Consider the following 15,654-nt stretch of genomic DNA (forward strand, 5'->3'; position numbering starts at 1 on the left):
TCTACACATGCCACTTTCTCTGATAAACATCCAGAAGTATGCTAATGAGGTACGTATGTAAATTCCTGGTGCCTCATTAACATAAGGTCATGTGATTTGAAGCCCGGAAGATGCTCTTCTGGACTCCAAAAGAGCATATAGAAGTGAGGACCCGGGGGAGATCTTCCAGAAGGAAGTCCTTCTTCTGGAGGCCCCTTTGTCCTGAAAACTTACACTTACACTCTTTTGAAAGAGGCACGCAAACGAGAGAAATAGAAAATGTAAATGAGGCACAGATTTACATATGTGGTACGGCATTTGCATATTCTGCTTTCGAAAGAGCATTTTGCGGAAGAAGAAAAGCAGTGTAGATGCAGCTTTTTCAAAAGTAAACCCCATCTTCGAAAGAACCCTTCTTCCCTTCTTTTGTGGGAAGAAGAGTTCTTTTGAAGATGGGGGTTTACTTTTGAAAGAACCATGTTTACACTGCTTTTCTTCTTTCGCAAGAATCTCTTTAGAAAAAATATGCAAATGACATGCCAGATATGTTAATCTGAACCTCATTTGCATTTTTTATTTCCCTCATTTGCATGCCTCTTTCAAAGGAGGAATGCAAGTGCAGACACAGCCAAAAAGCATTCTTTTGAAAGAAAATTGAAAGAATGACGCACTCCTTTTGAAATCACTCTTCTTTTCCTGTTTTCGGGAAGAGTGCTCCCTACTGAAAACTTCTTGAAAAAAAAATTGTGTGTAGACACTCTGCAGGCCCTTTTTTTGAAAGAGCAGTTCTCATGGGGTCTAATTTTTGGATCCCTTGTCTGTTCTTTTGAAAGAGAAGGGGCTGTGTGGACACTCTCTTTCAAAATAGCAGATCACTCTTTTGATCCGTTTTTTTGTGTGTGGACACACTCTTTCAAAAGAAGTTCTTTTGGAAGAGATCTTCCAGAAGGGCTTCTTTGGAAAGATCTCTGTAGCATGGAATTAGCCAGAGTGTCCAATGGCTCTCTTTCAAAATAGGCTTTATGTGCGTAGACACTGTATTTTCAAATACCTAAGTGCTATTTGGAAATGCATTTTTGTGTGCAGTAGTGTTATGTCAAAATAAACTATTCCGGAATAGTTTATTTTGGAATAAGGCTTCTGGGTAGATATACCCTAAGGCTGTTTCTACACATGCCACTTTCTCCAAAAGTGGCATGCTAATAAACAGCTCGAAATATGCTAATAAGGCATGTATGTACGTTCCCGGTGCCTCATTAGCGTACGGTCACGTGATTTGGAGCCCAGAAGAGCGTCTTCCGGACTCCAAATCATGTGATCTTATGCTAACAAGGCACCGTGAATTTACAAATGTGCCTCACTAGCATATTTTTTCGGGCTGTTTAGTAGCATGCCACTTTCTCTGAAACAGCCTAACTGGGGTAGTAAGGAAAATACATTCGTTAATATCTGTGAAGCACTTAGGTTTCAGAGAGTTGGCCCCCACAGAATAGCCCATAAGGAAATGGCTCTTGCCGTGTTCGGAGCTGGGTTTGAATAGTGTGTGGATCATAGAATCATAGCATTCTAGGGCTGGAAGGGACCTCAGGAGGTCATTTAGTTCAGCCTGCTGTCCAAAGCAGGATCAACCCCAACTAAATCATCCCAGCCAGGACTGTGTCAAGCTGGGACTTAAAAACCTCTAGGAATGGAGATTCCACTACTTCTCTCAGTAACTCATGCCAGTGCTTTATCACCCTCCTGGTGCAACAGTTTTTCCTAATATCCAATACACCTCTCCCTCTGAAACTTCAGACCATTACTTCTTATTTTGCTATCTGTCACCACTTTGAACAGTCTCTGTCCATCCTCTTTGGAGCCCCCTTTCAGGCAGTTGAAGGCTGCTATCAAATCATCCCTCAGTCTTCTCTTCTATAAACTAAATAAGCCCAAATCCCTCAGCCTCTCCTCATAGGTCATATGGTCCAGCCCTTTAACCATTTTTGTTGCCCACTGTTGAACCCGCTCCAGTGCATCCACATCCTTACTTTACTGGGGGGGCCCAGAACTGGTCACAATATTCCAGATGTGGACTCACTGGTGCTGAGTAGAGGGGAATAATAACTTCTCTAGATCTGCTAGAAGTGCTTCTCCTAATGCACCCCAATATGCCGTTAGCTTTCTTGGTTACAAGGGTGCACTGTTGACTCATCTCTGGCCTCTCATATGCTGTAATCCCCAGATCCTTTTCTGTTGTACTTCTACTTAGCCAGTTGGTCCCCAGACTGTAACAATGCTTGGGATTCTTCCACCCCAAGTGCAGGACTCTGTATTTCTCCTTGTTGAACCTCATCAGATTTCTTTTGGCCCAGTCCTCCAATTTGTCTAGATCACTCTGGAGCCTATCACTACCATCCAATGTATCTACCTGACCCCCTAGCTTAGTGTCATCTGCACATTTGCTGAGGGTACAATCCACCCCCTCATCCAGGTCATTAATAAAGATATTGAACAGTACTGACCCTAGAACCGATCCTTGGGGCACTCCACTTGAAGCTGGCTGCCAACCATTCATTGAGTCATTGGCCACTATCTTTTGGGCTTGTCCATCAAGCCAGCTTTCTATCCACCTTACAGTCCATGTATCCATCCATACTACCTTAACTCGTGGGCAAGAATATTGTGAGAAACTGTATCAAAAGCTCTCCTAAAGTCAAGGTATATCACATCCACTGACTTCCCTTTGTCCTCAGAGCCAGTTACCTCATTTTAGAAACTAATCAGATTGGTTAGGTGCGACTTGCTCTTGGTGAATCCATGTTGACTACTCTTGATCACTTTCTCCTTTTCAAAGTGCTTCAAAATTGTTTCCTTGAGGATCCCTTCTGTGATTTTTCCACAGACTCAGATTAGGCTGACCAGTCTATAGTTCCCTGGATTGTCCTTTCCTTTTTTAAAGATGGGCACTGTACTTGTCTTTTTCCAATCATCTGGGAGCTCTCCTGATTTCCATGAGTTTTCAAAGATAATGGCCAAAGGCTCTGCAATGACATCTGCCAATTAAATACATAGACAATCAAGACCAGGTGAGAGAGGAAACTGAAGTGTGGGAGGAAAAGTGATTTGCTCAGCGTCACCAGGCAGGTCAATGGCAAATCTGGGAAGGAAACCCAGGTCTCTGAGTTCCAATCTAGAGCCCTAGCCACTTGACCCTACTGACATGAAATGGTAATTCCTGATTTGTGAGTGTTTGATTTCTCCACCCTCTATCTGGAGTGACCCTAGCAAATGTTCTGTAAAGGGACACTGGTACTTATAAAAGGTTTCGACAAGGTCAGCACTTAAAAACAAAATTCTTTTTGCATTCTTAGGGAAGAAGAAACCTGTAGAACATAAGGCATCTGCTCATGCTAACAAGCAACTATGCCTAGATCCAACATACAGGAATTTCTTTTAAAAAGCAGAGGCAGGTTCATGGTCATGCAATGCACAGTGCCTCTGCTGAGATTATCAGCAGGTATTCCAGTTGGAATCAGTTCTGCTGGCAGATTCTGGGATGTGTAAAGATACTTTTTCATTATATTCATACAGAGTATCCTTTTGGCCCCGAGCATGCTCAGAAAACAAAAACAACTCCATTTGTTAGAGGTTTGCAATTACAGGAGAAACCCTTTAGATTTGTCCAAAGCCCCCAACCCTGCCAACACTCACACGCTTATCTCTAAGGATGTGAAGAGTGTGAGGGATGTCAGTTGGGACTTTTCCTACATTAAAAATGAAGCAAGTGTGTAAGTGTTGGCAGGGTTGGTGCCTTAGTTCAGATTCTTAGCATAGTTAGGGAGTAGGGGAAATTCACTTATTGTCTTTGCATGTAATAATGCTCTGTGGAAATTGACCCACTCTACAGTCCACCAGTGTCTCATTAACAACCTCTTGATGGGGCCTGCTAGCATGTGTCTACACAAAGCAGGACAGTGAGCTTCCAAATCTGGGGCGAGTGACTTGGGCTCGCAGGGCCTATGTTCCCAGCTAAAAATAGTTATGTAGATGTTCAAAACAAAAAAGCAGTTCAGTAACACTTTAAAGACTAACAAAATAATTTATTAGCTGATGAGCTTTCATGGGACAGACCCACTTCTTCAGACCATAGCCATACCAGAACAGACTCACTATTTAAGGCACAGAGAACCAAAAATAGTAATCAAGGTGGACAAATCAAAAAAATATTATCAAGGTGAGCAAATCAGAGAGTAGAGGGGCAGAAGGTGCGGGGAGTGGGTGGGGAGTCAAGAATTAGATTAAGCCAAGTATGCAAAAGAGCCCCTCTAATGACCTAGAAAATTCCCATCCTGGTCCAAACCACGTGTTAATGTGTTGAATTTGAATATAAAAGAGAGTTCAGCAGCCTGTCTTTCCAGACTGTTGTGAAAATTCCTCTTCAGTAAGACGCAAACTTTCAGGTCATTAACAGAATGGCCCACTCCATTAAAGTGCTGACTGATCGATTTGTGGTTCAGGAGTGTTTTTATGTCTGTTTTATGCCCATTAATTCTTTGCCTAAGAGAGTCTGAAGTCTGTCCAATATACAAAGCATCTGGGCATTGTTGGCACATGAGGGCATATATGATGTTCGTTGAGGAGCATGAGAAAGTGCCCGTGATTCTATGAATAACCTGGTTAGGTCCAGTGATGGTACCTCCAGAATAGATATGTGGACAAAGTTGGCAACAGGCTTTGTTGCAAGGAAAAGTTCCGGGACTGGTGTTCCTGTGGTACAGACTGTGGTTGTTGGTGAAAATCCTGGTATGGCTATGATCTGAAGAAGTAGGTCTGTCCCACAAAAGCTCATCACCCAATAAATTATTCTGTTAGTCTTTAAAGTGCTACAGGACTGCTTTTTTGTTTTGATAGTATATAGACTAGCACGGCTATCTCTCTGTTACTATGTAGATGTTGTAGCTTAGGCTATGAAGCCTACAGAGACAAGTGGGCTCCAGCACCAAGCCGTGACTTCAAAATGCTGGCCATAGAGCTATTTTTAGTATGCCCCTCACTCTGCTTGCCCAGACAAGGAGTCTTGCTGCCATGGGCTGTATAGACATAGCCAAAGGGCAGTAAGTCTCAAATTTTTTTTCATGGACCACTTGAAAATTGCTGAGGCTCTTGGTGGATGACTTAGGATCTTTCCAAATGATGTTTGTACTGTTAGCTAGCCATGTGAGGGTCCAGGCACCAGTCACCTAATTAGCGGAGCCCATACCTGTGAGCCATTAAGTAGGCAGCCCTTCAGTCTCTCATGTGTGGTCACCCAAGTGAACAACTTAGAGGGAACTATCCTCAGACCCCCTGAACAGAGCTTGCGGAACTTTAGTGGCCAATGGACCCCAGTTTGAGACCCTCTGCTAAAGGGGGTACCTGGTCTCTAAAGAGAGTCAGAGAGGAATGGGAAATAAGAAGAAAAAGGGGCAGCACAATAAAACTGAAGAGAGGAGAAGGCTGTTGGTTTCAGAGGCTCCAAGACACTAGCCAAAGAGTGAAGCTGAAGACTTGGATGCTTTTTTGGGAACAAGGCAGAAACCCAGAGCTGAGGTTGTTTTGAATTCTGTACAAATAAAGGCCTAGAATGGGAATATGTCAAGTACTGTGGACTGGTGGGGGATATTTTAGAAGCCCTGTGGAGGGAAACTGAGGGAGAATGTTGCAGTCACTGTGGCCATTAGGCTATGGGTGTGAAGTGGCTGAGCCTGGTCTAAAAGTTTTATGGTGGTAAACCTGTTAGCCGATGGCCGGGTAAATGAGTGGTCTGTGAGACTAATTACATCTGAATCTTTGACTGCTAGGACCGACAGTCCCTTCGCAGCGGGCAGCCAGAATGGCTGACGGATGGCCCAGAGATTCACCTGAGTCTTTTAACTGCTAGGACAGGCAGTCCCCTCGCAGCGGGCAGCCAGTGTGGCTGACGGGTGCTCCAAATGTTGGTGCAGAGAGCTTATTTCACCCGAGTCTTTAACCGCTAGGACAGACTGTCACTTCACAGAGGGCAGCCAGGGAGGCTGACGAATGCCCCAGGAGTCTGTCCCACAGAGGTGACATGACTCAATGCTCAGCTTTTACTGCACGTTACCACTGACCAGGCTGATGTAGCCAAATGGCTAAAGTTCTTTGTTTTGTGCTCGGCCGAGTTACAGTACCTGGAAGGAGTCAGGCTGAAAGCTTAAATGGTTACTATTTATTAAAAGGCAGAAATAAGAATCTTAGTGGTTACAAGGTTATTGCTCTATCTTCTTAACTACTAGTAGGATGATACATATGGTATACCATTTAGATTACAAATGAAAATTACACATTTGAGGACAAAGCGCCTCAATTTACAGAGCTCTTACTATTAAATGTGCACAAAGTACATTACAGGTGTAATTCTCACCCCTGCATCCTTTGACTCTGGCGTAGCCAGTGTCTGCCACTCAATCCCTTGGGAAGAAGATGTGCGAGGAGAGCTTCCCCTGGGACCTCAGGAGGCAAAGACCTTATCTGACTGACAGGTATAGGTAATTGAAGCTGAGTTAGAGTAGGCTGCCGGGCCCATCTTTATACCCTTTGGGTCATGCACGCTCTTCCTTATCTGTTAGAGGCCGATTATGCTGGTTTGCCTTTGTGACGCCAGTTCTTACAAGGGAGATGCAACTTAATTTACACTTGTAAAATAGAGGTAACTAAATCATTAAGGCAGGACATTCTTTTTGTAGGGGTGCGAGGTTCCTCTCCTGGGATGATTGTGCAGGCGTCTCAATTAACAGTACCAGCCAAGGGCAATTTAAGGCCCTGTGGTCATCAGCTGGCTTGTTAGCCCTCTTATCTGTGTTCTTCTGTTATCCAGGGTCATGACTGGGGCAGCACATCCTGTGTTCTTGAAGCATCAAAGACTGTGCTTGAGATAAGCGCATCTGTGCTTTCAAGCATTCTAAGACTGTGCTGTTTTCTTCTTTGTCCTTTGCGCTCTGAGGCACCTAAGAGGGGCAAGATGGAGTAAATCAGGGGGATTCTGTCTGGCTACAAAACCTTAAAAGGATTGGGAGGTCAATTCAGATAACTTATCAAAGCTTGAGAGCTTGAACGCTTTTAGATAAGTAAAACTGGACTCAACTTCAGGTTGACAGAATCTTGGCTCCAGATTGCGGTTAGTTTAATGGTATAAGTACCAAAAAAAGACTGTCTTTCTCACTAGAGATGGGCCTGAACCAAAATTTTTGAGTGAAATGTTCTTGAACTTTACAGGATTCCAAATTTGATGACACATCATGATACATGTTGGCTCATAACATTTTTCTATCAATGCAAATTGATAAAAAAACCCACTTTGGTGGGAGAAGTCCAAAAGCTACTTGGACAAAAGTTAGGATGATTTTCTTTCACCATAGTTTTCTGTCAAGCTAGTAGTGCTTAAAGACAGGTACAGGTGACAACCTTTCTCCACCACATGACTAAGAGAAGAGGCAAGATTTTTTTCACAGGAATCATCCTGGACTAGTGTAAGAAATTGCTCTCCAGTAATTAAATATGAACATGTATAAAATAAGAAACTGCTGCTACAACACATTGCTATCCTCCAGGCATGTTGAGAGACAGGAGAGAAAGAAAGGGTCTGAGGGTGTTTATCCTCTATCCACCTGTATTCTCACCCCAAGGGCCTGATTGTCACCTGCACAGGGAAAATGACTCCCCTTAACCATCCACCACACACTTACCTTTGCAAAAGCCTCTTATGGCATCTTTTGCCACCGGGTCAAGATTCAACACCTGCCAGTTGGAGCATGCTGCAGAGCTGGAAAGAGAACTCCTCTAGACATGGGCATAGTGGGGGAGAGAGAAAAGCAGAATGGCAGCAGGCTAGCGTCCCATCTTTTTTTCCTTTTGTCACAACATTAAGATCTCCAGATCTGAAGAAGTGGGTCTGCCCCAAGAAAGCTCATCATCTCTGCATTATTTTGTTAGTCTTTAATGACTGCTGATTTGTTTTGTTAGGCTACAGACTAACATGGTTATCTCTCTGTTACTGTTCAACACTAAGGCTGCGTCTACACTACATTTCTGTTTCAAAAGACCGTCTTTCAAAAAAGAACATTGCGTCGAAACAGAGCGTCCGCACACACCAGTGGGGACTGAAGGTTTGGTCTGTTCTTTTGAAAGGCCCCCCCAGCACAATTTTGAAAGAGAGCATCCACACGTATCAGGGCACTCTTTCGAAAGAGCAGGGGCAGGAAGTGTCACAGGCAGAATTGCATAGCGGACGAGCCCTTCCGGGGCCGCTGCCCGCTGTCCCCTTAAAGGCCCCCCCCAACTTGTCTCAGCCTGCAAATGCCGAGAGCCAGCAACCCTGTCCGCAGGCAGAGAGAAACGGGGACAGAGAGAGAGAGAGAGAGAGAGAGAGAGAGAGAGAGAGAGACCAAAGGAGGCATTCCGGGCCCCCATGGATCCCTGAGCAGCACACCTACTCTATCGCAGCCATGGCCAGCACAGTGGCTGCCATCCTGGTCACTGTGCTGCAGGGGCCCTGGGTGGTCAGCACAATAGCCACCCTCCTGGACGCCATCCTTAGGGTGCAATGTGCCCAGCTGTTCCCCTGAGTTATCCACTGCCTGTAGCGCTTTCCCACAAGCAGTGACTGGTGGGACTGGCTGGTGCTGGAGGACTGGGGTGATGACTGGTGATACAGAACTTCAGGATGACCAACGGGACATTCCTGGAGCTGTACCACTGGCTCGCCCCAGTCCTCCAGCACCGGGACACACACCTGAGTCTGGCACTCTCCCTGCAGAAGAGGGTGGCCATTGCCGTGTGGAAGCTGGACACCCCGGACAGTTACCGATCCATCGGCCACCAGTTTGGGGTGGGCAAAGCCACCATCGGGGCCGTCCTCATTGAGGTAAGTCATGCCCAGCTCACACCTAGACTGCATGTGCGGTTGGGGGGGCAGCCTGGCAATGGGCACCATCAGGAGAAGGGTGGGCACCCTGGGGATAGGGGCAGGGATGAGCATGGGCACAGGCTGGCATCCCGGGGACAGGGGCGGGGATGAAGATGGGCATGGGCGGGCAAGCTGCACCCCACCCCATGCTCACGAGCACGCCCCTCTATGCCCTGCAGGTTTTCTGAGCAAGCAACAAGGTGCTCCTGAGGCAGCTGGTTCATGTTGGGGACCTGGACGATGCCATCCAGAGATTCCAGGAGCTAGGCTTCCCCAACTGCTTCGGGGCCCTGGATGGCACCCACATCGCCATCTGGGCCCCGGAGCACAGCCACAGGGCCTATGTGAGTCACAAAGGCTACCACTCAGTGGTCCTGCAGGCCCTGGTCGATGCCAATGGCCAGTTCCAGGAGATCGGTGTGGGCTGGTCTGGCTGCGCACATGACATGAGGGGCTTCAGGAACTCAGGGCTGGGACATCGTATGGCTGAGGGCACCTTCATCCCCCCACGGGAGCTCCCTGTTGGGGACCCTATGATGCCTCCCTGCACTGTGGCAGATGTGGCCTACCCCCTACAGGCCTGGCTGATGTGACCATACACTGGGCACACCCAGCTGAGCCAGGACCTTTTTAACGAGTGGCTGAACTGTGCCCAGAACACCGTCGAGCGGGTGTTAGGCCACCTCAAGGGGCATTTGAGATGTCTCTGCACTAGGCTGGAGGTGGGCCTCCCCAGTGTTCTAGCAGTGGTCATGGCCTGCTGCACCCTCCATAGTCTGATGGAGGTGAAACACCAGCCTTATATGCAGGGGTGGGCCACCGAGGTGGGGCGTGTTTACTAACAGCCCCCTGTCACCCCATGCCACCAGGCCTAGTGGGGGGGGTGCATGTACAGGAGGCCCTGTGCCAGGCCTTTGAGTGGGGGCCAGAGTGACCCCCCCCATGCACCCGCTCCCACCCTCACCCTGCGCACACCCACCAGCACTCATGCGCGGGTCATAGGGTAAACCATAAAAATTAAATATTTACTTTACAGAAATGTGCCCCTCATTTCAGGGGAACTATTTACATGTGTGGGTGGAGGATGAATGGGGAGCTGGGGTAGGGGGCCTCACCACTCCACAGGGCTCAACAGCTGGGATCCCTGTCGCCTGTGCCTGCCCCTTCCTCCCTGCATTCAGGGGCCCAGCCAGGGCTGGGCCAGGGCTGGTGGCACAGGGAGATAGGGGCACGGCTCAGGCACAGTCCCCATGCCTGTGTTGGGCTCGGCATGGGAGGAGGGGGGACTGGGGCTCGGCCTCCAGCTGGCCAGCCCTGTTCAGCAGGGTGTGGGTCAGGCACACAAGGCTGGCCAGGAGGGGAGGGAGCAGGGACTTGAGGTCAGCCTCCTTGCGGGGGGCTGTTGTGGGTGAGGCAGGAGGCTGGGGGATTGGGGTTGGGGGGTGGGGAAAATGCTGGGACGGAGGGCAGGGGACATGTGGGTGATGGGTGTGTGGGGGATGGTATGGGGGCAGGGGTGCAGGTGACCCACGATGGAGCAGAGGCTGGGACCAGGTGGTTAACCATGGCATGGGTGAAGGCATCTAGGCTGGATGCTACCCGGTCCCATGCCTGGCGCTCCATGGCAAGCCACTCCCACACGATGCCTGTCAGCTCCCTCAGGGTGTCTGTGTGGGCCATGTCCTCTGCCTCCTCCTCCCTGGCCTAGTGACAACAGTAGAGGGACCAGAGGCAGCCCCGCACTGTCCCAGTCTGAGGCCTGGGCCACTCCCCCTCAATCATTGGGCTCCCTGGCCCCATCACGGTGCTGGTCTGGCTGCTGGCTGCTGGAGCTGTGGAGACATAAGAGGAGAGGAATGGGCCATTAGTCCCAGTGACAGACCCCAGGAATCCCTCCCACTCCATCCTGGGGGCCCTGCGTTCAGAGTTCCCCCTTTGGGTTGTGGAAGCGCTAGCTCTCCTCTGCCACCCTCCATCCCTCTGTGGCCTGGCAGCCCATGGTGCTGTCCAGTCTGCATGGCGTTGGGTGCCACACGTCAGCCCTCTGGGGCTGGGGTGGCGGGGCCATCTGGTCTGCCTGTGTCCTGGGACTGATGTCCCTGTGGGTGGGCTGTGGCCGCCCTGGTCAGAACTGCACGCCCCCTCCCCCAGCCCTGCGGCCACTGGCGTGCCCTGTACATACCTGTGGGTCCCTCCAGGAATTCAGGTAAGGCATGGTCAGAGGGGGCCAGGCTGGATTGGCTGGATGGGCTGGAGGGACCCCCCGCTCGAGCATTTGTCATCATTGCTGGCCTGGATCTGGAGGGGCACCTGCAGGTGACCGGTGGTCTGGGTTGGTCCTCCCCCTCAGTCCCTGTCTTCTCTGGCTACAGCTTGGTCGGGGGTCAGTGGTATCCAGGAACACAGCTGGGGGGTCCTGCCTCCTTGGGCCCAAGGAGGAGGTTGAGTTCTTTAAAGTAGGGGCAGCTGGTGACCCCTGGCCGGTGAGGCCCTTGGCCAGGCACTCAACTGCTGAGGCGTTCTGGTCTTGCAGCTCGGCATAGGTCCAGGAGGGGGCCCCGTGCTTGGTGGGCTGACTCCCCTCCTGGGAAAACTCCCCCCGGTCCCTGCATGGTCCCTAGGGTAGATGGGAGTCCCGGCTGCTGGCCATGGTGCTGGAGGTGTTGCGACTCCCCCCGAGGGGTCGTGGCTGTCAGTGGGCTGAGCGGCAGCGTGGGCTCCCTGCTGCTTGCACACTCTCAGCTGCCTGCCTGAGGGCTTCTGGGAGCCTGTGTGCTGAAATGTGGCTGGACGCAGGAGCCATAGAGCTCTGCTTGTGCTGTGAGCGGCGCCGCCACCTGTCAGCTGATTGCAGCCATGGAGGACCCGCTCTTTCGAAAGAGCGGGCCACGGAGATTCTACACTTGCTGTCTTTGGAAATAAGCTTTCGAAGGAGGGCGCTCTTCCCATCCTGGGAGCGGAGGACTGACTTCGAAAGACGGGGGAGTTCCTTTGAAGTTAATTTAGAAAGAGCGCCGTGTCAGTGTAGACGCTCCGTGGGTTCTTCCGAAAGCACTTGGTTTTCCGATCTGAATTTCAAATGTACTTGCTAGTGTAGTTGCACCCTAAATGTGACAGTCATGGGGAGCCTTGAGAAATGCCTGTGGCTCTAAGTGAGGTAGGTGGCTGGTCTGAGAACCAAGAGCTGTGCATTTTTCCAATTGCTGCCCAAGTGCCCAGGCAGTGGCTGTGGTAGTAGACCGGTCAGCATTCTGTGGCATGGCTGCAACAGCCGTGGTTTGATTCTGAGTTCCAGCATGTCTCTTTGCCAAGGGATCTCCTACCCAGCCTCTTTGTGCGTTTTATTGGAGGTTTTTCTAAGCATAGCTGAGCGAGCCAAAACAGGGCAAATTGCTTAAGACAGGGCTACTTATGGTCCAAGACCGGGAATACTTCACTGTAAGGCACACCAAGCCAGTCACACAGAGCTCTTTTGTTGCCGCACTAGCCAATAAAAAGTCCCTCAGACACTCCAGCTTTTCTTCTGACACAACCAATACCCTCCTTGCACAGCTAAAAGCTCATGAAAACAAATCTCACCAACTCCAAACAGGTTCTTCCCATCACAAAGGGCCACAAACTTTCCCAGCTCATTCCTTCACATTCACATTCCTCTGCCAACAGGGCTAATTGCACTGGATTCCACTTTTTTTGTGAGTGCAGGTGGCTGCCCCCGGTTCTGGGTCCCTGCAGCTGGAGGATCCAGGAGCCAGACCCATGCAGCAGCGCAGCTACTGGCCAGCTTCCCCTGGCTGGGGAAGACAGACCCGCCCAGCAGCATGGCTGTCACCCAGCTTCCAGCTGAGGGAGCTGGGAGCCAGGAATCAGACCCACACAGTGGTGCAGCTGCTGCCCAGCTTCATCTGGCTGGTGGGAGCTCGGAGTGGGATCAGTGCAGCTCCCACCCAGCTTCCTGCCCTTGGTGGAAGCCAGGAGCTTCACTGGCAGGACAGCAGCCCAGTTCCTGGTGCTCCAAGTCATGGGGCTGCCAAGAGCTGCAGCTGCCTCCCCCACAACCCCGAAGCAGGGCAGGGCAGCCACTGCCTGACTCCCAGGTAGGGCAACCATCCAGCCTGTTTTGGCTGGTACAGCATCATTCCCACATGTCCCATATTTGGCAGGGGGAGATATGGTCACCCTAGTTAAGAGTAATTTCCTTAAAGCAGTCCAGTTCCATACACCAATCAGAAACTTCTGGATGCAGTCTTGCAGCCCAGGTGGGCTACGTCTACACGTGCAGCCAACATCGAAATAGCTTATTTTGATGTTGCGACATCGAAATAGTCTATTTCGATGAATAACGTCTACACGTCCTCCAGGGCCGGCAACGTCGATGTTCAACTTCGACGTTGCTCAGCCCAACATTGAAATAGGCGCAGCGAGGGAACGTCTACACGTCAAAGTAGCACACATCGAAATAGGGATGCCAGGCACAGCTGCAGACAGGGTCACAGGGCGGACTCAACAGCAAGCCGCTCCCTTAAAGGGCCCCTCCCAAACACACTTGCACTAAACAACACAAGATACACAGAGCTGACAACTGGTTGCAGACCCTGTGCCTGCAGCATAGATCCCCAGCTGCCGCAGAAGCAGCCAGAAGCCCTGGGCTAAGGGCTGCTGCCCACGGTGACCATAGAGCCCCGCAGGGGCTGGAGAGAGAGCATCTCTCAACCCCCCAGCTGATGGACGCCATGGAGGACCCAGCAATTTCGACGTTGCGGGACGCGGATTGTCTACACGATCCCTACTTCGATGTTGAATGTCGAAGTAGGGCGCTATTCCTATCTCCTCATGAGGTTAGCAACTTTGACGTCTCGCCGCCTAACGTCGAAGTTAACTTCGAAATAACGCCCGACGCGTGTAGACGCGACGGGCGCTATTTCGAAGTTGGTGCCGCTACTTCGAAGTAGCGTGCACGTGTAGACGCAGCTGTGGACTAGGCTGCTTTCTGCCAAGGCTCTGGAATGCATCCTTTCTTAGCATGAGTCATCCATCTTGCCACGCTCCCTTCACGGCGAAGATGCTCCTCAAGTGAGGAGCTGGCCTGAAGACAAACAGAGGCGCCCTTGGCAGCCTCTTGATACCCTTGCCTCTGGGCAGGGAATTCCATTCTTCTCCCTGTGTGGAAGCATGGCCCGGAGGGAGCCTGTCCCATGGCTGCCTCACCTCTCCAAGTCCCCTTTGAGGCAACTGCTTCTCTGCTGCCTTACAGGCTCACATGCAACTTCCTCACATGTGCATTGGAGCCCCGCAATGTTTTTTCTCACTCTAGCACTGCTCCCTCTACCGAGGAAGCCTTTCCTATTTAATATAGTGATGAGCATCCTTGTCTGTTGCACAGGAGACCACCTTCCAATTTCCCTATTGCAGAGGTAGATGGCCTGAGGTTTGCAACAGCATGACTTTAAGGAATGAGGAAGGACAATGGCTGAAGTTAAAGTAAATGAGAAGAAGAAGCTGCTGATGAGCCTTTAGATGAGGGAAGGGTCCTAGAGAGGAGAACTGTGTAGCCCCTGTATGCAACTCAGTGAACAAGTTCTCAGTGTAAAGATGGGTCTCTTGATGTGTGGGTATGAGACACGTGAAACTCCTAATTCTGTCCCATTTATTTTTTGCAGAATCTGAAGGGAACTTTTCAAACTTCAGATGTCATTTAAAATGTCCTATCATTTAATTCATCCTTCTTCAGAGCTAGCAATTTCCAATCATTGGTGTATATATAGATATAGATATATTTTTACTATTAACTTATGTGATTCTACTAAATTCCTTTCATATCAGTTGCTGCATTGCCCGTACAGTTTTGTAAGTACATTAATTTCTGACAGCGGCCAGATTTGAACTTGTGATTTAAGAGATTAAAAGCTGGGTCTAACACAACCAACCCGAAAAGCCTTTTGCTACTTTTGGGCTATCTGCACTAGCCCCTCCCTCTTCTGGAAGGGGGATGGTAATGAGCAATTTCAGAAGCTGCATATGAGGAGCTGCCATGATTATGCAGTGCTCCATTAGCATAAGGACAGCCATGAGCTCTTTGAAAGTGCTGGTTTCAGAATGCACGCTGCATGCGTAGACAGAGGACTTTCAAAAGGACCTCCTGATTTCGAAAGACCATTCTTCCCATTTGGTTTTGGTAAAAAGGGGCTTTTGAATTGAGGGTGTGTGTGTGGGGGGGTCCTTTCAAAAGCCCCCAGCTACATGAGCAGCTCACAATTCAACAATGGCACTTTCAAATCGCAAGCAGCTGTCATTATGTTAATGAGTCACTGCATATTCATGACAGCACTTCTTTAGCATCTTCCAAAATCTCTCATTACATGGCTCTTCGTAACGGGAGGCGGGGGTGGGGGGGCTAGTGACGACACAGCCTTGATGTCCTCTTAAGATTATTTTAATTCTTACTTTTGGTAATGTAATTCCCCACAGTCCAGTCCATTTCCCCCTCAACGGTATCCCTGCAGCTGTGTAACCCATGCAATTGCATATCATGTCCCTTTTCTGATATATCATGTGCTCCACTTACTGTAACACTGGCTGTGTACCGAGCACTAGTGGAGATGAGAATTTCCATGCTTCTTCTTTCACTTGACATCATCACAAAGAAGCAACTCAGGAAGTGATACCACAGACAATGATCTCTCTCTGCACCTTATCTTGTATCTGATTTATTGACTCCCTAGGACCAGAATAGC

The sequence above is a fragment of the Carettochelys insculpta genome, chromosome 1, assembly GCF_033958435.1.
Source record: "Carettochelys insculpta isolate YL-2023 chromosome 1, ASM3395843v1, whole genome shotgun sequence".
Lineage (NCBI taxonomy): Eukaryota > Metazoa > Chordata > Testudines > Carettochelyidae > Carettochelys > Carettochelys insculpta.